This window comes from Salmo salar, chromosome ssa01 (assembly GCF_905237065.1).
Source record: "Salmo salar chromosome ssa01, Ssal_v3.1, whole genome shotgun sequence".
Classification (NCBI taxonomy): domain Eukaryota; kingdom Metazoa; phylum Chordata; class Actinopteri; order Salmoniformes; family Salmonidae; genus Salmo; species Salmo salar.
Window position 1 is genome coordinate 104,172,682 of NC_059442.1, and position 21,728 is coordinate 104,194,409.

The 21,728-nt window shown below is 42.5% G+C and overlaps 1 protein-coding gene across 10 annotated transcripts in view; it reads right to left on the minus strand.

Annotated features, from left to right (window-relative positions):
• LOC106577441 (adhesion G protein-coupled receptor B3) overlaps positions 1-21,728 on the minus strand; it is a 370,554-nt gene that overhangs the window by 166,278 nt on the left and 182,548 nt on the right. The gene's annotated exons all lie outside the window — the stretch shown is intronic.

Below are 21,728 nucleotides of genomic sequence, written 5' to 3' on the forward strand. Positions count from 1 at the left end.
CAGTGTTGTAACGTATCCTGTATGAGTGACAGGCAAAGGATGCTTCCTGACTGTCAAAAAGCATCTATATAGGCCTAGATGTTCTCTTGATAAAACCTCAGTGCTTTCTGAGGCTGTTGTTGCTCCACAGAATATGACTTCAGCCTCCAGACAAACTCTCAGTTCCCACCATGTACTTGCTAACTTGTAAATAGTGTGAAGTTTAGTTCACACACTGAGTGTCAGAAAGACAGTGCTGTAACACAGACCTGGGTTCAAATACTATTTAATATAAGTTCAAATACTTTATATGGGTTCGATTGAGCTTGCCTGGTCTAATGAACCAATTTAAATGTCCCCAAACTGCAAACCCCACCCATCTGGCACCCCAGGCAGACTCAAGCAAACACTCAAAGTATTTGAAAGATTTCAATTTAGTATTTGAACTCAGGTCTGCTGGAGCATCAGTGCAATGTGAATCTCCATCACCCCATATGCTGATGGAACTCATTAACAATCAGTGCTTAATTTGAGCTGGATCCTGATGGAGCACCTCTCCATTCTGGACTGTTTTGTTCCGGAACCTACTTGTCCGGATCCAGTACCGACATGAAAAAAAAGAGACTGTTTTCAATATAAAAATGTGAATAAAAAGGGATCAGAGTTCATTCCAGTTGCCTCTTCCCTAATTCTCCTGCCCCCTAAAATAAACAATGTGAAAACGTCTATTTTCAGCCCGAACCTGATATTCTAAGAATTCATTTGTGTTGGGCCGGCCCGGGCTTATGGTTTGCACAACATTATAGGCATGTTTGAGACCAAGGCGTGGCCGGTACTGTGGTGAGAGAGAGAAGCGAACCTGTATCTCACTCAGAACTAGAATGAGATTCCCTTTCTATGATCTCTCCCAGTCTCTGCTAGACATCAGCCTGCAACTCTCATCTCTCCAGCATTGCACTTCATTTCTTTCCTTATAGAATCATAGCCATGACAAGGGTGCTGGAGGAGCTTCAGTACCTCTGATTAATTTAAATAAATTTGCCAAGTTATAGAATTACTGCTGTCAGTTCAGAAAGAAATGAAATACTGCAGAATACTACACCAGGAGTAGGCCTATAATTTAGACACAGAGGATTAAGAAGCAAAAAAAAAGTGCCTAGCTGGCGATTGTGTTCATGTAACCCAATCACAAAGCATATAGCCCGGGAACGCACGACAACTCTGTCAATAAACAGCATGCAGCCAGAACCAGGCTTTCACAATATTTCAAATACAATTGTGGAAAAACACAGGTCGGAAAGCAAATGGCTCCTGCCTAAAGGAGAAGACTCTAATCTGACTGTAGACCATTAAAATATTTGATAAACTTCCAAATAGGCCTACTGAGCAAACAGAGAGACAGGCTTTCAGCATGAGAGTATTGGCCATCGGCGGCCAGTGAGCTGTGCATCATTGGGTGAGTCAGTGAAACTGGAAAGCTTTTCTCGGACTGTCATTTCCTCCTCATATTGTACAATAAGTCTCCACACACCTGGGCCTAGGCTATTGATGGATTCAAGATTAGGTCGTTTTTATTGATATCAGTTTGTCAGTGTCAAAGTAGCCTGTCATTTCGATCATTTGTGCGGTATAAAAAAATATTATTCTAAAGTAATATAAAATGATGTACAATTGCACGAAATGTCTTTATAAAAGGCCATTCTTCCTGGACCCAAGTACAATGTTTTTGTCACGTCCTGACCATAGAAAGCTGTTATTTTCTATGGTAGAGTAGGTCAGGGCGTGACAGGTTTTTTTTCTAGTTTAGATTTTCTATGTTGTTATGTTCTAGTTTTTGTATTTCTATGTTGTTGTTTTTTGGGATGATCTCCAATTAGAGGCAGCTGGTCATCGTTGTCTCTAATTGGAGATCATACTTAAGTAGTTGTTTTTCCCACCTGGGTTTGTGGGAGATTGTTTTTGAGTTAGTGTATGTTGCACCGCTTTGTCACGGTTTGTTGTTTTTGTTCTTTAGTTTGTTTGTGTATCTTGCATAGTTTCACAGTTCAATAAAATATGTGGAACGATACACACGCTGCACTTTGGTCCCATTCTTCAGAAAGCCGTGACAGTTTTTCCCCATGTGACAACTTCTGTAAGGCCTCTACTCTAATCCTGTATGTCACTACACAAATGCAATGACATGCACTGCTTTATTATAATGTTCCAGTACTTCAGAGCCCCCTAAGGTCACCCCCCTCTCACGACCTCAGAGCCCCCCAGGTCACCCCCCTCTCACGACCTCAGAGCCCCCCAGGTCACCCCCTTCTCACGACCTCAGAGCCCCCCAGGTCACCCCCTCTCACGACCTCAGAGCCCCCCAGGTCACCCAACTCTCACAACCTAATGGTGGAGTCTGACTTTAATGTTGGAGTCTGACTTTAATGGTGGAGTCTGACTTCAATGGTGGAGTCTGACTTTAATGGTGGAGTCTGACTTTGATGGTGGAGTCTGACTTTAATGTTGGAGTCTGACTTTAATGTTTGAGTCTGACTTTAATGGTGGAGTCTGACTTTGATGGTGGAGTCTGACTTTAAGGGTGGAGTCTGACTTTAAGGGTGGAGTCTGACTTTAATGTTGGAGTCTGACTTTAATGGTGGAGTCTGACTTTGATGGTGGAGTCTGACTTTGATGGTGGAGTCTGACTTTAATGGTGGAGTCTGACTTTAATGGTGGAGTCTGACTTTAAGGGAGGAGTCTGACTTTAAGGTTGGAGTCTGACTTTAATGTTGGAGTCTGACTTTAAGGGTGGAGTCTGACTTTAAGGGTGGAGTTTGACTTTAATTGTGGGAGTCTGACTTTAATGGTGGAGTCTGACTTTAATGGTGGAGTCTGACTTTAATGGTGGAGTCTGACTTTAATAGTGGAGTCTGACTTTAATAGTGGAGTCTGACTTTAATAGTGGAGTCTGACTTTAATGGTGGAGTCTGACTTTAATGGTGGAGTGTGACTTTAATGGTGGAGTCTGTGTATATAAACTTCCCTGCAATGACAGCTTCTATGCCACTCCGTTTCCAATCCACTTTCAGGCTCCAGCAATCAGGTAAGATATTGTCTCTGTCTCAAATGGCACTGATAGTGCTTTGGCTAAAAGTAGTGCAATAAATAGGGAAGAGGGTGCCATTTGGGATGCAAAACACTTTTGCCAGTGTATATAATAATGTGTAATAGTTACCAGTGTTGTGTTAAGATTGAGAGTTATCCTCTCTGTCTAAAGCCAAACTTATCCCATACATTGTTTATTTGGCTGAAAAGCATTTCAAACCATGAAGGAAGGCATCACACCCAAACTATGTTCATTTTCAGAATAAAGAATGAATACATTTCTAACCAAAATAAGATTTTATAATCTACTAACATTGTCCTCCAACAGAGGCTGAATAAAATCATATCAAAAGCTTTCACACATGACTGTAGAATGTACAACACTCAGACATGACTGTAGACTGTATAACACTCAGTCATGACTGTAGACTGTACAACACTCACACATGACTGTAGACTGTACAACACTCACACATGACTGTAGACTGTACAACACTCAGATATGACTGTAGACTGTACACCACTCAGACATGACTGTAGACTGTACAACACTCAGACATGACTGTAGACTGTACAACACTCAGACATGACTGTAGACTGTACAACAATCAGACATGACTGTAGACTGTACAACACTCAGACATGAATGTAGACTGTACAACACTCAGATATGACTGTAGACTGTACAACACCCAGACATGACTGTAGACTGTACAACACTCAGACATGACTGTAGACTGTACAACACTCAGATATGACTGTAGACTGTACAACACCCAGACATGACTGTAGACTGTACAACACTCAGACATGACTGTAGACTGTACAACACTCAGACATGACTGTGGACTGTACAACACTCACACATGACTGTAGACTGTACAACACTCAGAAATGAATGTAGACTGTACAACACTCAGACATGACTGTAGACTGTACAACACTCAGATATGACTGTAGACTGTACAACACTCAGACATGACTGTAGACTGTACAACACTCAGACATGACTGTAGACTGTACAACAATCAGACATGACTGTAGACTGTACAACACTCAGACATGACTGTAGACTGTACAACAATCAGACATGACTGTAGACTGCACAACAATCAGACATGACTGTAGACTGCACAACAATCAGACATGACTGTAGACTGTACAACAATCAGACATGACTGTAGACTGCACAACACTCAGACATGACTGTAGACTGTACAACACTCAGACATGACTGTAGACTGTATAACACTCAGACATGACTGTAGACTGTACAACACTCAGACATGACTGTAGACTGTACAACACTCAGACATGACTTTAGACTGTACAACATTCACACATGACTGTAGACTGTACAACACTCAGACATGACTGTAGACTGTACAACACTCAGACATGACTGTAGACTGTACAACAATCAGACATGACTGTAGACTGCACAACAATCAGACATGACTGTAGACTGTACAACACTCAGACATGACTGTAGACTGTACAACACTCAGACATGACTGTAGATTGTACAACACTCAGACATGACTGTAGACTGTACAACACTCAGACATGACTGTAGACTGCACAACACTCAGACATGACTGTAGACTGCACAACAATCAGACATGAATGTAGACTGCACAACACTCAGACATGACTGTAGACTGTATAACACTCAGACATGACTGTAGACTGTACAACACTCAGACATAGAGACTGTACAACACTCAGACATGACTGTAGACTGTACAACACTCAGACATGACTGTAGACTGTACAACACTCAGACATGACTGTAGATTGTACAACACTCAGACATGACTGTAGACTGTACAACACTAAGACATGACTGTAGACTGCACAACACTCAGACATGACTGTAGACTGCACAACAATCAGACATGAATGTAGACTGCACAACACTCAGACATGACTGTAGACTGTATACCACTCAGACATGACTGTAGACTGTACAACACTCAGACATGACTGTACAACACTCAGACATGACTGTAGACTGAACAACACTCAGACATGACTGTAGACTGTACAACATTCACACATGACTGTAGACTGTACAACACTCAGACATGACTGTAGACTGCACAACACTCAGACATGACTGTAGACTGCACAACACTCAGACATGACTGTAGACTGTACAACACTCAGACATGACTGTAGACTGTGCAGCATTCACACATGACTGTAGACTGAACAACACTCAGACATGACTGTAGACTGTACAACACTCAGACATGACTGTAGACTGTACAAAAAACAGACATGACTGTAGACTGCACAACACTCAGACATGACTGTACAACACTCAGACATGACTGTAGACTGTACAACACTAAGACATGACTGTAGATTGTACAACACTCAGACATGACTCTAGACTGTACAACACTCAGACATGACTGTAGACTGCACAACACTCAGACATGACTGTAGACTGCACAACACTCAGACATGACTGTAGACTGCACAACACTCAGACATGACTGTAGACTGCACAACAATCAGACATGAATGTAGACTGCACAACACTCAGACATGACTCTAGACTGTATAACACTCAGACATGACTGTAGACTGTACAACACTCAGACATGACTGTACAACACTCAGACATGACTGTAGACTGTACAACACTCAGACATGACTGTAGACTGTACAACATTCACACATGACTGTAGACTGCACAACACTCAGACATGACTGTAGACTGTACAACACTCAGACATGACTGTAGATTGTACAACACTCAGACATGACTGTAGACTGTACAACACTAAGACATGACTGTAGACTGCACAACACTCAGACATGACTGTAGACTGCACAACAATCAGACATGAATGTAGACTGCACAACACTCAGACATGACTGTAGACTGTATACCACTCAGACATGACTGTAGACTGTACAACACTCAGACATGACTGTACAACACTCAGACATGACTGTAGACTGAACAACACTCAGACATGACTGTAGACTGTACAACATTCACACATGACTGTAGACTGTACAACACTCAGACATGACTGTAGACTGCACAACACTCAGACATGACTGTAGACTGCACAACACTCAGACATGACTGTAGACTGTACAACACTCAGACATGACTGTAGACTGTACAGCATTCACACATGACTGTAGACTGAACAACACTCAGACATGACTGTAGACTGTACAACACTCAGACATGACTGTAGACTGTACAAAAAACAGACATGACTGTAGACTGCACAACACTCAGACATGACTGTACAACACTCAGACATGACTGTAGACTGTACAACACTCAGACATGACTGTAGATTGTACAACACTCAGACATGACTCTAGACTGTACAACACTCAGACATGACTATAGACTGCACAACACTCAGACATGACTGTAGACTGCACAACAATCAGACATGAATGTAGACTGCACAACACTCAGACATGACTGTAGACTGCATAACACTCAGACATGACTGTAGACTGTACAACACTCAGACATGACTGTTCAACACTCAGACATGACTGTAGACTGTACAACACTCAGACATGACTGTAGACTGTACAACACTCAGACATGACTGTACAACACTCAGACATGACTGTAGACTGTACAACATTCACACATGACTGTAGACTGTACAACACTCAGACATGACTGTAGACTGCACAACACTCAGACATGACTGTAGACTGCACAACACTCAGACATGACTGTAGACTGTACAACACTCAGACATGACTGTAGACTGTACAGCATTCACACATGACTGTAGACTGAACAACACTCAGACATGACTGTAGACTGTACAACACTCAGACATGACTGTAGACTGTGCAGCATTCACACATGACTGTAGACTGAACAACACTCAGACATGACTGTAGACTGTACAACACTCAGACATGACTGTAGACTGTACAAAAAACAGACATGACTGTAGACTGCACAACACTCAGACATGACTGTACAACACTCAGACATGACTGTAGACTGTACAACACTAAGACATGACTGTAGATTGTACAACACTCAGACATGACTCTAGACTGTACAACACTCAGACATGACTGTAGACTGCACAACACTCAGACATGACTGTAGACTGCACAACACTCAGACATGACTGTAGACTGCACAACACTCAGACATGACTGTAGACTGCACAACAATCAGACATGAATGTAGACTGCACAACACTCAGACATGACTCTAGACTGTACAACACTCAGACATGACTGTAGACTGTACAACACTCAGACATGACTGTACAACACTCAGACATGACTGTAGACTGTACAACACTCAGACATGACTGTAGACTGTACAACATTCACACATGACTGTAGACTGCACAACACTCAGACATGACTGTAGACTGTACAACACTCAGACATGACTGTAGATTGTACAACACTCAGACATGACTGTAGACTGTACAACACTAAGACATGACTGTAGACTGCACAACACTCAGACATGACTGTAGACTGCACAACAATCAGACATGAATGTAGACTGCACAACACTCAGACATGACTGTAGACTGTATACCACTCAGACATGACTGTAGACTGTACAACACTCAGACATGACTGTACAACACTCAGACATGACTGTAGACTGAACAACACTCAGACATGACTGTAGACTGTACAACATTCACACATGACTGTAGACTGTACAACACTCAGACATGACTGTAGACTGCACAACACTCAGACATGACTGTAGACTGCACAACACTCAGACATGACTGTAGACTGTACAACACTCAGACATGACTGTAGACTGTACAGCATTCACACATGACTGTAGACTGAACAACACTCAGACATGACTGTAGACTGTACAACACTCAGACATGACTGTAGACTGTACAAAAAACAGACATGACTGTAGACTGCACAACACTCAGACATGACTGTACAACACTCAGACATGACTGTAGACTGTACAACACTCAGACATGACTGTAGACTGTACAACACTCAGACATGACTGTACAACACTCAGACATGACTGTAGACTGAACAACAATCAGACATGAATGTAGACTGCACAACACTCAGACATGACTGTAGACTGTATAACACTCAGACATGACTGTAGACTGTACAACACTCAGACATGACTGTTCAACACTCAGACATGACTGTAGACTGTACAACACTCAGACATGACTGTAGACTGTACAACACTCAGACATGACTGTACAACACTCAGACATGACTGTAGACTGAACAACACTCAGACATGACTGTAGACTGTACAACATTCACACATGACTGTAGACTGTACAACACTCAGACATGACTGTAGACTGCACAACACTCAGACATGACTGTAGACTGCACAACACTCAGACATGACTGTAGACTGTACAACACTCAGACATGACTGTAGACTGTACAGCATTCACACATGACTGTAGACTGAACAACACTCAGACATGACTGTAGACTGTACAACACTCAGACATGACTGTAGACTGTACAAAAAACAGACATGACTGTAGACTGCACAACACTCAGACATGACTGTACAACACTCAGACATGACTGTAGACTGTACAACACTCAGACATGACTGTAGATTGTACAACACTCAGACATGACTCTAGACTGTACAACACTCAGACATGACTGTAGACTGCACAACACTCAGACATGACTGTAGACTGCACAACAATCAGACATGAATGTAGACTGCACAACACTCAGACATGACTGTAGACTGTATAACACTCAGACATGACTGTAGACTGTACAACGCTCAGACATGACTGTTCAACACTCAGACATGACTGTAGACTGTACAACACTCAGACATGACTGTAGACTGTACAACACTCAGACATGACTGTAGACTGTACAACATTCACACATGACTGTAGACTGTACAACACTCAGACATGACTGTAGACTGCACAACACTCAGACATGACTGTAGACTGCACAACACTCAGACATGACTGTAGACTGTACAACACTCAGACATGACTGTAGACTGTACAACATTCACACATGACTGTAGACTGAACAACACTCAGACATGACTGTAGACTGTACAACACTCAGACATGACTGTAGACTGTACAACACACAGACATGACTGTAGACTGAACAACACTCAGACATGGAGACTGTACAACACTCAGACATGACTGTAGACTGTACAATACACACACATGACTGTAGACTGCACAACACTCAGACATGACTGTAGACTGTACAACACTCAGACATGACTGTAGACTGTACAACACTCAGACATGACTGTAGACTGCACAACACTCAGACATGACTGTAGACTGTACAACACTCAGACATGACTGCAGACTGCACAACACTCAGACATGACTGTAGACTGTACAACACTCAGACATGACTGTAGACTGCACAACACTCAGACATGACTGTAGACTGTACAACACTCAGACATGACTGTAGACTGCATAACACTCAGACATGACTGTAGACTGTACAACAATCAGACATGACTGTAGACTGCACAACACTCAGACATGACTGTAGACTGTACAACACTCAGACATGACTGTAGATTGTACAACACTCAGACATGACTGTAGACTGTACAACACTCAGACATGACTGTAGACTGCACAACACTCAGACATGACTGTAGACTGCACAACAATCAGACATGAATGTAGACTGCACAACACTCAGACATGACTGTAGACTGTATAACACTCAGACATGACTGTAGACTGTACAACACTCAGACATGACTGTACAACACTCAGACATGACTGTAGACTGTACAACACTCAGACATGACTGTAGACTGTACAACACTCAGACATGACTGTAGATTGTACAACACTCAGACATGACTGTAGACTGTACAACACTCAGACATGACTGTAGACTGCACAACACTCAGACATGACTGTAGACTGCACAACAATCAGACATGAATGTAGACTGCACAACACTCAGACATGACTGTAGACTGTATAACACTCAGACATGACTGTAGACTGTACAACACTCAGACATGACTGTACAACACTCAGACATGACTGTAGACTGTACAACACTCAGACATGACTGTAGACTGTACAACATTCACACATGACTGTAGACTGTACAACACTCAGACATGACTGTAGACTGCACAACACTCAGACATGACTGTAGACTGCACAACACTCAGACATGACTGTAGACTGTACAACACTCAGACATGACTGTAGACTGCACAACACTCAGACATGACTGTACAACACTCAGACATGACTGTAGACTGTACAACACTCACACATGACTGTAGACTGCACAACACTCAGACATGACTGTAGACTGTACAACACTCACACATGACTGTAGACTGTACAACACTCAGACATGACTGTAGACTGTACAACACTCAGACATGACTGTAGACTGCACAACACTCAGACATGACTGTAGACTGTACAACACTCAGACATGACTGTAGACTGCACAACACTCAGACATGACTGTAGACTGTACAACACTCAGACATGACTGTAGACTGCACAACACTCAGACATGACTGTAGACTGTACAACACTCAGACATGACTGTAGACTGTATAACACTCAGACATGACTGTAGACTGCACAACACTCAGACATGACTGTAGACTGTATAACACTCAGACATGAATGTAGACTGTACAACACTCAGACATGACTGTAGACTGAGCAACAATCAGACATGACTGTAGACTGCACAACACTCAGACATGACTGTAGACTGCACAACACTCAGACATGACTGTAGACTGCACAACACTCAGACAAGACTGTAGACTGCTCAACAATCAGACATGAATGTAGACTGCACAACACTCAGACATGACTGTAGACTGTATAACACTGAGACATGACTGTAGTCTGTGCAACACTCAGACATGACTGTACAACACTCAGACATGACTGTACAACACTCAGACATGACTGTAGACTGCACAACACTCAGACATGACTGTAGACTGTACAACACTCAGACATGACTGTAGACTGCACAACACTCAGACATGACTGTAGACTGCACAACACTCAGACATGACTGTAGACTGTACAACACTCAGACATGACTGTAGACTGCACAACACTCAGACATGACTGTAGACTGCACAGGGGCGGAAATCCCGAGGGGGATGGGGGGGACACGACCCCCCCATCCTGGGAAATATATGATTTGTCCCCCCCAATATATCACTGAAACATAACTATGTAATTTAAATAATATTAATAATACGCAATGAAAGCAATTGTGCTGATTATAGACATTTAATAACGCGTTTTTAAGTTTCAAAAGATTGCAACCCCCCCACCCTTTGCCTCACAATGGTTTGATCCACTGCCAGTTCCTTAGTTGGCAAGGTAACAGAGGGGTCGTATCTACTGTCTGAAAGGCACTCAATGCACGTAACTGACGTGAGGTTAATCCAGTCAATCGCGCGCACACACTAGCTGAATATGCAGAGCTAGCGCGCAAATATTAACTATTAAGCTAGCTAGTACCTATTCCATTTATGTGGCATCGTCAAAGATGGAATCAGCATGCAGATGATGTAAGATAGTGCTTCAAAGTCCCTGTGATAAGGTTAGCGATAAACTGAAATCCAAACTGAATAGAACTACACTCTCTTCTACCATTGTCTTAAATATATTTAATGGTCTCGTTGCGAAAGCTAAATTGTCGCAAGTGAACTTTTATTTATTTATTTATTTATTTTATTTCACCTTTATTTAACCTGGGTAGCAAAGATTATAGCAAACACCACTGAAACTGAATTGGTGCTCGCTAGCTTTGCAAATTCAGCTATTGTTGGAAGCCAGCCAATATGAAACAAACTATTAAAATTACAAAAGGTTGCAGCATATGTTGTGTAAATGGTGAACTCATACAGCTGTCAACTCTTGTCATTTTAATCCGTTTCACATTTGCTAGCTACCTTTTAGATCGAAGCCCAAATAGAATGATTGAAGATGATAGAAGCCCATATCCTACTGTAAATAACCTACACACTGTGTGTGTAGCCAGCCAGACAGCCAGCCAGGTAGAAAAATGGCAGAAAAATAAAAGACGGACATCAGAGTATTTTTCAATACACCAAAACCCATAGTAAGAACCCTAGTAGCCTAATATCTCAAAGACTAGACCACTCTCAACTTAAACTGGTGACTGAACTAAGATTTGTTAAAATGCAATGGTATTGCTGTTATGATTAGTTGTGTAGTTTTGGGTACCGGTAGTTAGGAGTACGGCAAACACCTTATTTCTTTGGTTCCTCAATATACATTTACCCTATTACAATGTAGGCTATGTGTTACAGCACTACTTTTGGTGTCCCCCTCAGGAATTGCGCTTGAGAAAATTTCATGTAATTGTCCCCTCCAAAGTTGATATCAGATTTTCGCCCCTGAGACTGCACAACAATCAGACATGACTGTAGACTGTACAACACTCAGACATGACTGTAGACTGTACAACATTCACACATGACTTAAGACTGAACAACACTCAGACATGACTGTAGACTGTACAACACTCAGACATGACTGTAGACTGCACAACACTCAGACATGACTGTACAACACTCAGACATGACTGTAGACTGTACAACACTCACACATGACTGTAGACTGTACAACACTCAGACATGACTGTAGACTGTACAACACTCAGACATGACTGTAGACTGCACAACACTCAGACATGACTGTAGACTGCACAACACTCAGACATGACTGTAGACTGTACAACACTCAGACATGACTGTAGACTGCACAACACTCAGACATGACTGTAGACTGCACAACACTCAGACATGACTGTACAACACTCAGACATGACTGTAGACTGTACAACACTCACACATGACTGTAGACTGTACAACACTCAGACATGACTGTAGACTGTACAACACTCAGACATGACTGTAGACTGTACAACACTCAGACATGACTGTAGACTGCACAACACTCAGACATGCTGTGACTGTACAACACTCAGACATGACTGTAGACTGTACAACACTCAGACATGACTGTAGACTGTACAACACTCAGACATGACTGTACAACACTCAGACATGACTGTAGACTGTACAACACTCAGACATGACTGTAGACTGCACAACACTCAGACATGACTGTAGACTGTACAACACTCAGACATGACTGTAGACTGTACAACACTCAGACATGACTGTAGACTGCACAACACTCAGACATGACTGTAGACTGTACAACACTCAGACATGACTGTAGACTGCACAACACTCAGACATGACTGTAGACTGCACAACACTCAGACATGACTGTAGACTGCACAACACTCAGACATGACTGTAGACTGCACAACACTCAGACATGACTGTAGACTGCACAACACTCAGACATGACTGTAGACTGTACAACACTCAGACATGACTGTAGACTGTATAACACTCAGACATGACTGTAGACTGCACAACACTCAGACATGACTGTAGACTGTATAACACTCAGACATGAATGTAGACTGTACAACACTCAGACATGACTGTAGACTGAACAACAATCAGACATGACTGTAGACTGTACAACACTCAGACATGAATGTAGACTGTACAACACTCACACATGACTGTAGACTGTACAACACTCAGACATGACTGTAGACTGTACAACACTCAGACATGACTGTAGACTGTACAACACTTAGACATGAATGTAAACTGTGCAACAATGACACACCAAAATCAAAGATCAGATTTAAAATTGACCAAAGCTGGAGAGGTAATCTATGTCAACACCTAGTTATCATGACGCTGCATCTCTGCTGTCCTAAAGAGCTAACGGTCCTAACCCTACACCAGGGGGTTGATGACATGGTTCAAGCCCCAGTCCTAACCCTACACCAGGGGTTTGATGACATGGTTCAAGCCCCAGTCCTAACCCTACACCAGGGGGTTGATGACATGGTTCAAGCCCCCTTCCTAATCCAACACCAGGGGGTTGATGACATGGTTCAAGCCCCAGTCCTAACCCTACACCAGGGGGTTGATGACATGGTTCAAGCCCCAGTCCTAACCCTACACCAGGGGGTTGATGACATGGTTCAAGCCCCAGTCCTAACCCTACACCAGGGGGTTGATGACATGGTTCAAGCCCCGTCCTAACCCTACACCAGGGGGTTGATGACAGTCTGGATGGTACTACAGTCCGGTGGTATTACAGTCTGGTCGTACAACAGTCTGATGGTACTACAGTCTGGTGGTATTACAGTCTGATGGTACTACAGTCTGATGGTACTACAGTCTGATGGTATTACAGTCTGATGGTATTACAGTCTGGTGGTACTACAGTCCGGTGGTACTACAGTCTGATGGTACTACAGTTTGATGGTACTACAGTCTGATGGTACTACAGTCTGATGGTACTACAGTCTGGTGGTTTTACAGTCTGGTGGTTTTACAGTCTGATGGTACTACAGTCTGATGGTACTACAGTCTGATGATACAACAGTCTGATGATACAACAGTCTGATGGTACTTCAATCTGATGTTAATACAGCTCGGTGGCACTACAGTCTGATTGTACTACAGTCTGATGGTACTACAACATGGTGGTACTACAGTCTGATGGTACTACAACATGGTGATTCTACAGTCTGATGGTACCATAGCATGGTGGTTCTACAGTCTGATGGTACTACAGTCTGATGGTACTACAGTCTGATGGTACCACAACATGTTGGTACTACAGTCTGATGGTACTACAGTCTGATGGTACTACAGCATGGTGGTTCTACAGTCTGATGGAACTACAGTCTGATGGAACTACAGTCTGATGTTACTACAGTCTGATGGTACTACAGTCTGGTGGTTTTATAGTCTGATGGTACTACAGTCTGATGGTTCTACAGTCTGATGGTATTACACTCTGATGGTACTAAAGTCTGATGGTACTACAGTCTGATGGTACTAGAGTCTGATGTTACTACATTCTTATGGTACTACAGTCTGATGGTACTACAGTCTGATGGTACTACAGTCTGACGGTACTACAGTCTGACGGTATTACAGTCTGACGGTACTACAGTCTGATGGTTTTACAGTCTGATGGTACTACAGTCTGATGGTACTACAGTCTGATGGTACTACAGTCTGATGGCACTACAGTCTGATGGCACTACAATCTGGTGGTACTACAGTCTGGTGGTACTACAGTCTGACTGCACTACAGCATGGTGGTTGTACAGTCTGATGGTACTACAGTCTGATTGTACTACAATCTGATGGTAATACAGCTTGGTGGTACTACAGTCTGATGGTACTACATTCTGATGGTACTACAGTCTGATGGTACCACAACATGGTGGTTCTACAGTCTGATTGTACTACAGTCTGATGGTAGTACAGCATGGTGGTTCTACAGTCTGATGGTACTACAGTCTGATGGTACTACAATCTGATGGTACTACAGTCTGATGGTACTACAGTCTGATGGTACTACAACATGGTTGTCCTTCAGTCTGATGGTACTACAACATGGTTGTCCTTCAGTCTGGGGAAGATGAGGCTAAGCCTGCAGAGCACCATTGTTCCTTGTCTCTCTAATGTAATTGGAAGTTTGGCAAAACTCCACGGACTGTAGGAGTGTGTTAGTGTGTGACAGTGTGGAAGGGAGGAGAGCGAGAGAGAGAGAGAGAGAGAGAATGTGTGAGTATGTGTCTGTGTGTCAGCAGTATCATCAGAGCGACAGCGGGCATGGAATCACAGAGCACCATGGGACATGCCAGTCACAGAGAGTGGAGGTTCAGAGCACCAGATGTTGAGTGAAGCCACAATGGGTTGACAGTATTAGTCACAGGTCGCATTGAGAGACACACACACACACCGTGGTGGCGTGACAGCTTTAGACTAGGTCCCATTGTGAGTCACAGCAGGAGAGCAGAAGAAAAGGCCCTTTCAGGATGCTACCCGGTAACAGTCTAGATAAACAGGGCTCTACACACCATGGATGGGCCAGGCAGGAAGAAATAAAGCAATCATTTTGGTCTCCAGAACGGTTCTGAGAAAAGATTAATAAATAAACTGAATTGAATATTGTCTTTGAGAAAAACCCTCTTGTCTATCAAATGGATCCACACAAACCACTGTACACCATCATACAGATGTAGGATCTTATTTTGTCCAGTATTGTCACAACAAAATAATCCTGCAGCAACAGGATTTTAATGTTTAGTCCATAATGTCACTTGCTAGGTGTTAAGCGATTCGCTGGCCAAAAGTAATATACATAAAAAATGTGATACTGTTAATATAACTGTCAGGCCCTAATCTGTTTCACCTGTCTTTGGGATGGTCTCCACCCCCTCCAGGTGTCGCCAAGCTTCCCCATTATCCCCTGTGTATTTATACCTGTGTTCTCTGTTTGTCCAGTTTGTCAGTTTGTCTTGTTTGTCAAGTCAACCAGCGTTTTGTCTCAGCGCCTGCTTTTCCCCAGTTTCTCTTTTTCTCACCCTCCTGGTTTTGACCCTTGCCTGTCATGACTCTGAGCCCGCCTGCCTGACCACTCTGCCTGCCCCTGACCCTGAGCCTTCCTGCCGATCTGTACCTTTGCACCACTACTCTGGATTATTGACCTCTGCCTGCCTTGACTTGTCGTTTGCCTGCCCCTGTTGCTGTAATAAACATTGTTACTTCAACACAGTCTGCATTTGGATCTTACCTGGAACGTGATAATAAATGCGTGTTAGCGTGGGTTGTCAGTAAATGTATGTAAATCACAAAGCTCATCAGCATTTCCTGCGATCAAATTAAGATCCTACATCTGTATGTGAATACCATAGATAGGTTACATTGTCATCTGGTGACATAAAGGTAGAAGACAAGAGTCAGTGAATCCACTACGTTAATTTCCGCATCATCATTCTTGACAATAAATGTTCTGAATCAATTTAACATCAAGTTAGACAATGTCTATGTAAAGTATTGTGCTTCTGGTAAGATGTGCTTGTTTTACACATCTCAAGTTACAGATGCAGCACATGTTCAGTCGGATTGTGAGGGAAAGAAAATCTACCCGGTGAAGTTGAGAGCTTTTTGCAATCAAGGTTATTTGACTAAAAGAGGAAGAGGGTAGAGGATGGGTGTGTGGTGACAGCAGAGTATTTATCCCTGTGTCAGGAGGCTGCTATAAATTACATCTGAAACGATGCAGCTATACCTTATCCAGCCAGATTCATGCTTGCTTGGCTCACCACTTGGCTAACACCGGCAGTGTATCAGCAACACTACGGCTACGTCCCAAAAGGCACCCTATTCCCTATGTAGTGCACAACTATTGACCAGGGCCCCATAGGGCTCTGGCCAAAATAAGTGCACTGTATAGGGGACAGGGTGTCGTTTGGGATGCAGAAAACTTTTCATTTCTTTAATCAAAGTGAACTAGCCAACAACAAGCAAGCTGCTGTGTTGTGATTCGCTCCAATAAATATAATATGTGTGCCAAGATGGAGCGATGCCCGAATCAATATTTCTTGTTGGTTTTATTTGGTTGTTGTTTCACCAGGACTCGGGAGGAAGAATGTTTTGTGACTCGACTGAAACAGTTGATGAGATTATTTGGCTTGTGGGTGTGGCTGTAGAGCTTTTCAATTTGACCAATCGTATATTTACTAATATCTTCACAATGTGGCAGAGGGAGACGATTCTATTTTATAACAGCTTTCATAAATAAGCCCTAATAGATGCTTATACATGTTATCATAAATGTTAAAAATGCGTATAAATTCAAAATGGAGTTAGTAATATATTCATGCCAAATTAGACTGTGTAAAATAACTGAGAAGAACAGCACAAAATATCCTTTCTTTAAATCCTGAATGGGTTTCAGAGAAGAGGCGAATGCCTTCCGTTAGCATAGCCTGCATCCCAATCAGAGAAGAGGCGAATGCCTACCATTAGCATTGCCTGCATCCCAATCAGAGAAGAGGTGAATGCCTTCATTAGCATAGACTGCATCCCAATCAGAGAAAAGGCGAATGCCCGCCATTAGCATAGCCTGCATCCCAATCAGAGAAGAGGCTAATGCCTGCTATTAGCATAGCCTGCATCCCAATCAGAGAAGAGGCTAATGCCTGCTATTAGCATAACCTGCATCCCAATCAGAGAAGAGGCTAATGCCCGCCATTAGCATAGCCTGCATCCCAATCAGAGAAGAGGCGAATGCCCGCCATTAGCATAGCCTGCATCCCAATCAGAGAAGAGGCTAATGCCTAACATTAGCATTGCCTGCATCCCAATTAGAGAAGAGGCTAATGCCTCTCATTAGCATAGCCTGCATCCCAATCAGAGAAGAGACTAATGCCTTCATTAGCATAGCCTGCAACTCAATCAGAGAAGAGGCTAATGCCTGCCATTAGCATAGCCTGCATCCCAAATGGCCCCCGATTCATTATATAGTGCACTTCTTATGACCAGAGCTCTATAAAGGGAAAGTGTACTATTTGGTATGCAGCCAGAGGCATTTCAACCCTCTTTGGACATGTCCATTAACTTAATTCACCTAGTGGAGAGAAGATTATAATGTATTATAATGGTCTCTTAATGAATGCTACGTTGCATCGATTGTGGGGAATATATCCTGTATCTCCCGAATACATAATTAGACCAGTATCTAACCTGACTATTTGTCTTTTTTCACCAAACTTTTAACTTAAAACCAAGGACATGGAAAAATGTTTTGTTGATTCCACATTGAATTCAAGTTAGTTGACAACTCAACCAAATGTAAATCAAAACTAGACGTTGAAATGACATCTGTTACCAGTGGGTGTGTTTACAGTGTAATAATTGGGTTATACGTTAGCCACATTGTAAATGACGTCTGTTACCAGTGGCTGTGTTTACAGTGTAATAATTGGGTTTTATACGTTAACCACATTCTAAAGTCCAGTAAAGAATAATTCACACCTGGGTTTAAATACTATTTGAAATCTTTCAAATAAAAACAGCGTTTGCTAAGCTGGTGTGGAATGCCAAATGGGCGGGGTTTGAACTTGTGTGACTATTGTACTGGCTCCATTCACCAGATGAGTTCAATCAAGACGCGTGAAAGTTTTTGAAATGGTTTCAAATAGTATTTGTACACAGCTCTGGATGAATGTCTCCACAAGAGGTGCCTAAACCGCCGCAATACAGAAGTGTATTAATTTGCATGAATAAATAATGATCATAGTTCTATTCTTCCTTCCAGACAGGAAGGTAGTGTAGGTTTGTGGTTGACTGGTAAATGAAATACCACTGAGACTGCTGCTACATTATTCAACAAGATGTAAGCAATCTGTGTAGTGTGTGTGTCGCTCTCTTTCTCTCTCTCTCTCTCTCTCTCGCTCTGTCTCTCTCTCTCTCTCTGTGTCTGTGTGTGTGTGTAGTGTATTCTGGTAGCACTGCAGCCTGAAAGTAAGGATTAAAGAAGCAGTAACCAAGCAGTGGTCAGGTCCGAGGACAGCAGTCAGGACCGAGGACAGTGGTCAGGACCAAAACATAGGAGTTAGTTAGTTTCCTCTTTTAGGTGTACTCTGTGGTCCTGGTAAAATGTATGCCAGAAGATGTAAATGAAAACGACTGTTGGTTTTTTTCGACTTGGAAGCAGAGTGAAGGAGATGACTCTAATATCTCTGACATCTCATATGTAAACAACAGTCAGAGATTGCTATATATCCGTTCATTCTGTCTATCGGCGTCAGTATCCATTAGGAACTCTGTATTATTTTAACCAGAAGACACTGAAAGTGAAATCCATCAGTCTATTAACGTAACATACAGTTTGTTCTTTCAGCTTTTACAACATTTTGTGAAGAGAAAGTATTCATGTCAGGGATAGACTCTGTGATACGAATGTCTTTCTGTTTCTGTCAGGGAAAGATGTATTTAAGATAAAAGTAGCATAAAAGTGGGTGAGATTTTAAAGGAATGCTTGGTTTGCTCTAGTGTGTATAAATGCTTCTTCCACATAAGGTCTGTGTCCCAAATGGCACCCTATCTTTTATACAAGTTACTACATTTGACAAGAGCCCAATGGGATACCCTATGGGCCCTGGTAAAAAGTAGTGCACTAGACAAGGAATAGGGTGCTACTCAGGACACGCACAAGGGCATCTGAGACGCACTTAGGAGGAACCATAATTAAGAGACCATTTTCTTTCATCACAAAGAGTCTCTGGTGAGGTTATGATTCATCCTGACTTTCTAGGGCCCCCTTTTTCTTCATGTTTCAAGTGTCTGCGTCCCAAATGGCACCATATTCTCTAAATGATGCACTACTTTTGAACAGGGCTCATAGGGCTCATAGGGCTCTAGTCAAAAGTAGTGCACTATGTAAGGAATCGTCTAGGGAATAGGTTGCCATTTGGGACACAGCCCTTCTAACATGAGTATCATTAGGATCCACAGGTATGTGTAATTATACCTGGCCTTGGCTTTGGTTGACGGGAGTGCAGTGTGTTTACGATGACTCGATTTAAAACATGAGAACCCATCAAGGTTTTATCGAGTATGGTTTGTTGAGAGGTATCTGAGGAACTCCAATGGAGATGTTTTGTATTGTGCATTTTTTATATCCTGCTTCTGAAATAATTACAGTTTCTTTAAACATGACTCACAACCCCACAGAAATACATAATATATAGGTTACAAAATGATTGGGATGCCATTACAACCAATATCATCCAAATATGCTGAGAATCTCCATTCCAACTTCCCTCTGAGATCTGAGTGCTGTGTGTAGCCTAACTATCCACACTGTTTCTATTGGAGTACTGGACCTCGATCTGTGATAGGAGGGTTCTATCCAAACTGTTTCTATTGGAGCACTGGACCTCGATCTGTGTTAGGAGGGTTCTATCCACACTGTTTCAATTGGAATACTGGACCTCGATCTGTGTTAGGAGGGTTCTATTGGAATACTGGACCTAGATCTCTGTTAGGAAGGGTCTATTAGAATACTGGACCTCAATCTGCGTTAGGAGGGTTCTATCCACACTATTTCTATTGGAATACTGGACCAAGATCTGTGTTAGGAAGGTTACATTGGAATACTGGACCTAGATCTGTGTTAGGAAGGTTCTGCCTAGACTGTTTAGGAGGGTTACATTGGAATACTGGACCTAGATCTGTGTTAGGAGGGTTCTATTGGAATACTGGACCTAGATCTGTGTTAGGAGGGTTCTATTAGAATACTGGACCTAGATCTGTGTTAGGAGGGTTACATTGGAATACTGGACCTAGATCTGTGTTAGGAGGGTTCTATTGGAATACTGGACCTAGATCTGTGTTAGGAAGGTTCTATTAGAAAACTGGACCTCGATCTGCGTTAGGAGGGTTCTATCCACACTATTTCTATTGGAATACTGGACCTAGATCTGTCTTAGGAGGGTTATATTGGAATACTGGACCTAGATCTGTGTTAGGAAGGTTACATTGGAATACTGGACCTAGATCTGTCTTAGGAGGGTTATATTGGAATACTGGACCTAGATCTGTGATAGGAGGGTTCTATTGGAATACTGGACCTAGATCTGTGTTAGGAAGGTTCTATTAGAATACTGGACCTAGATCTGTCTTAGGAGGGTTATATTGGAATACTGGACCTAGA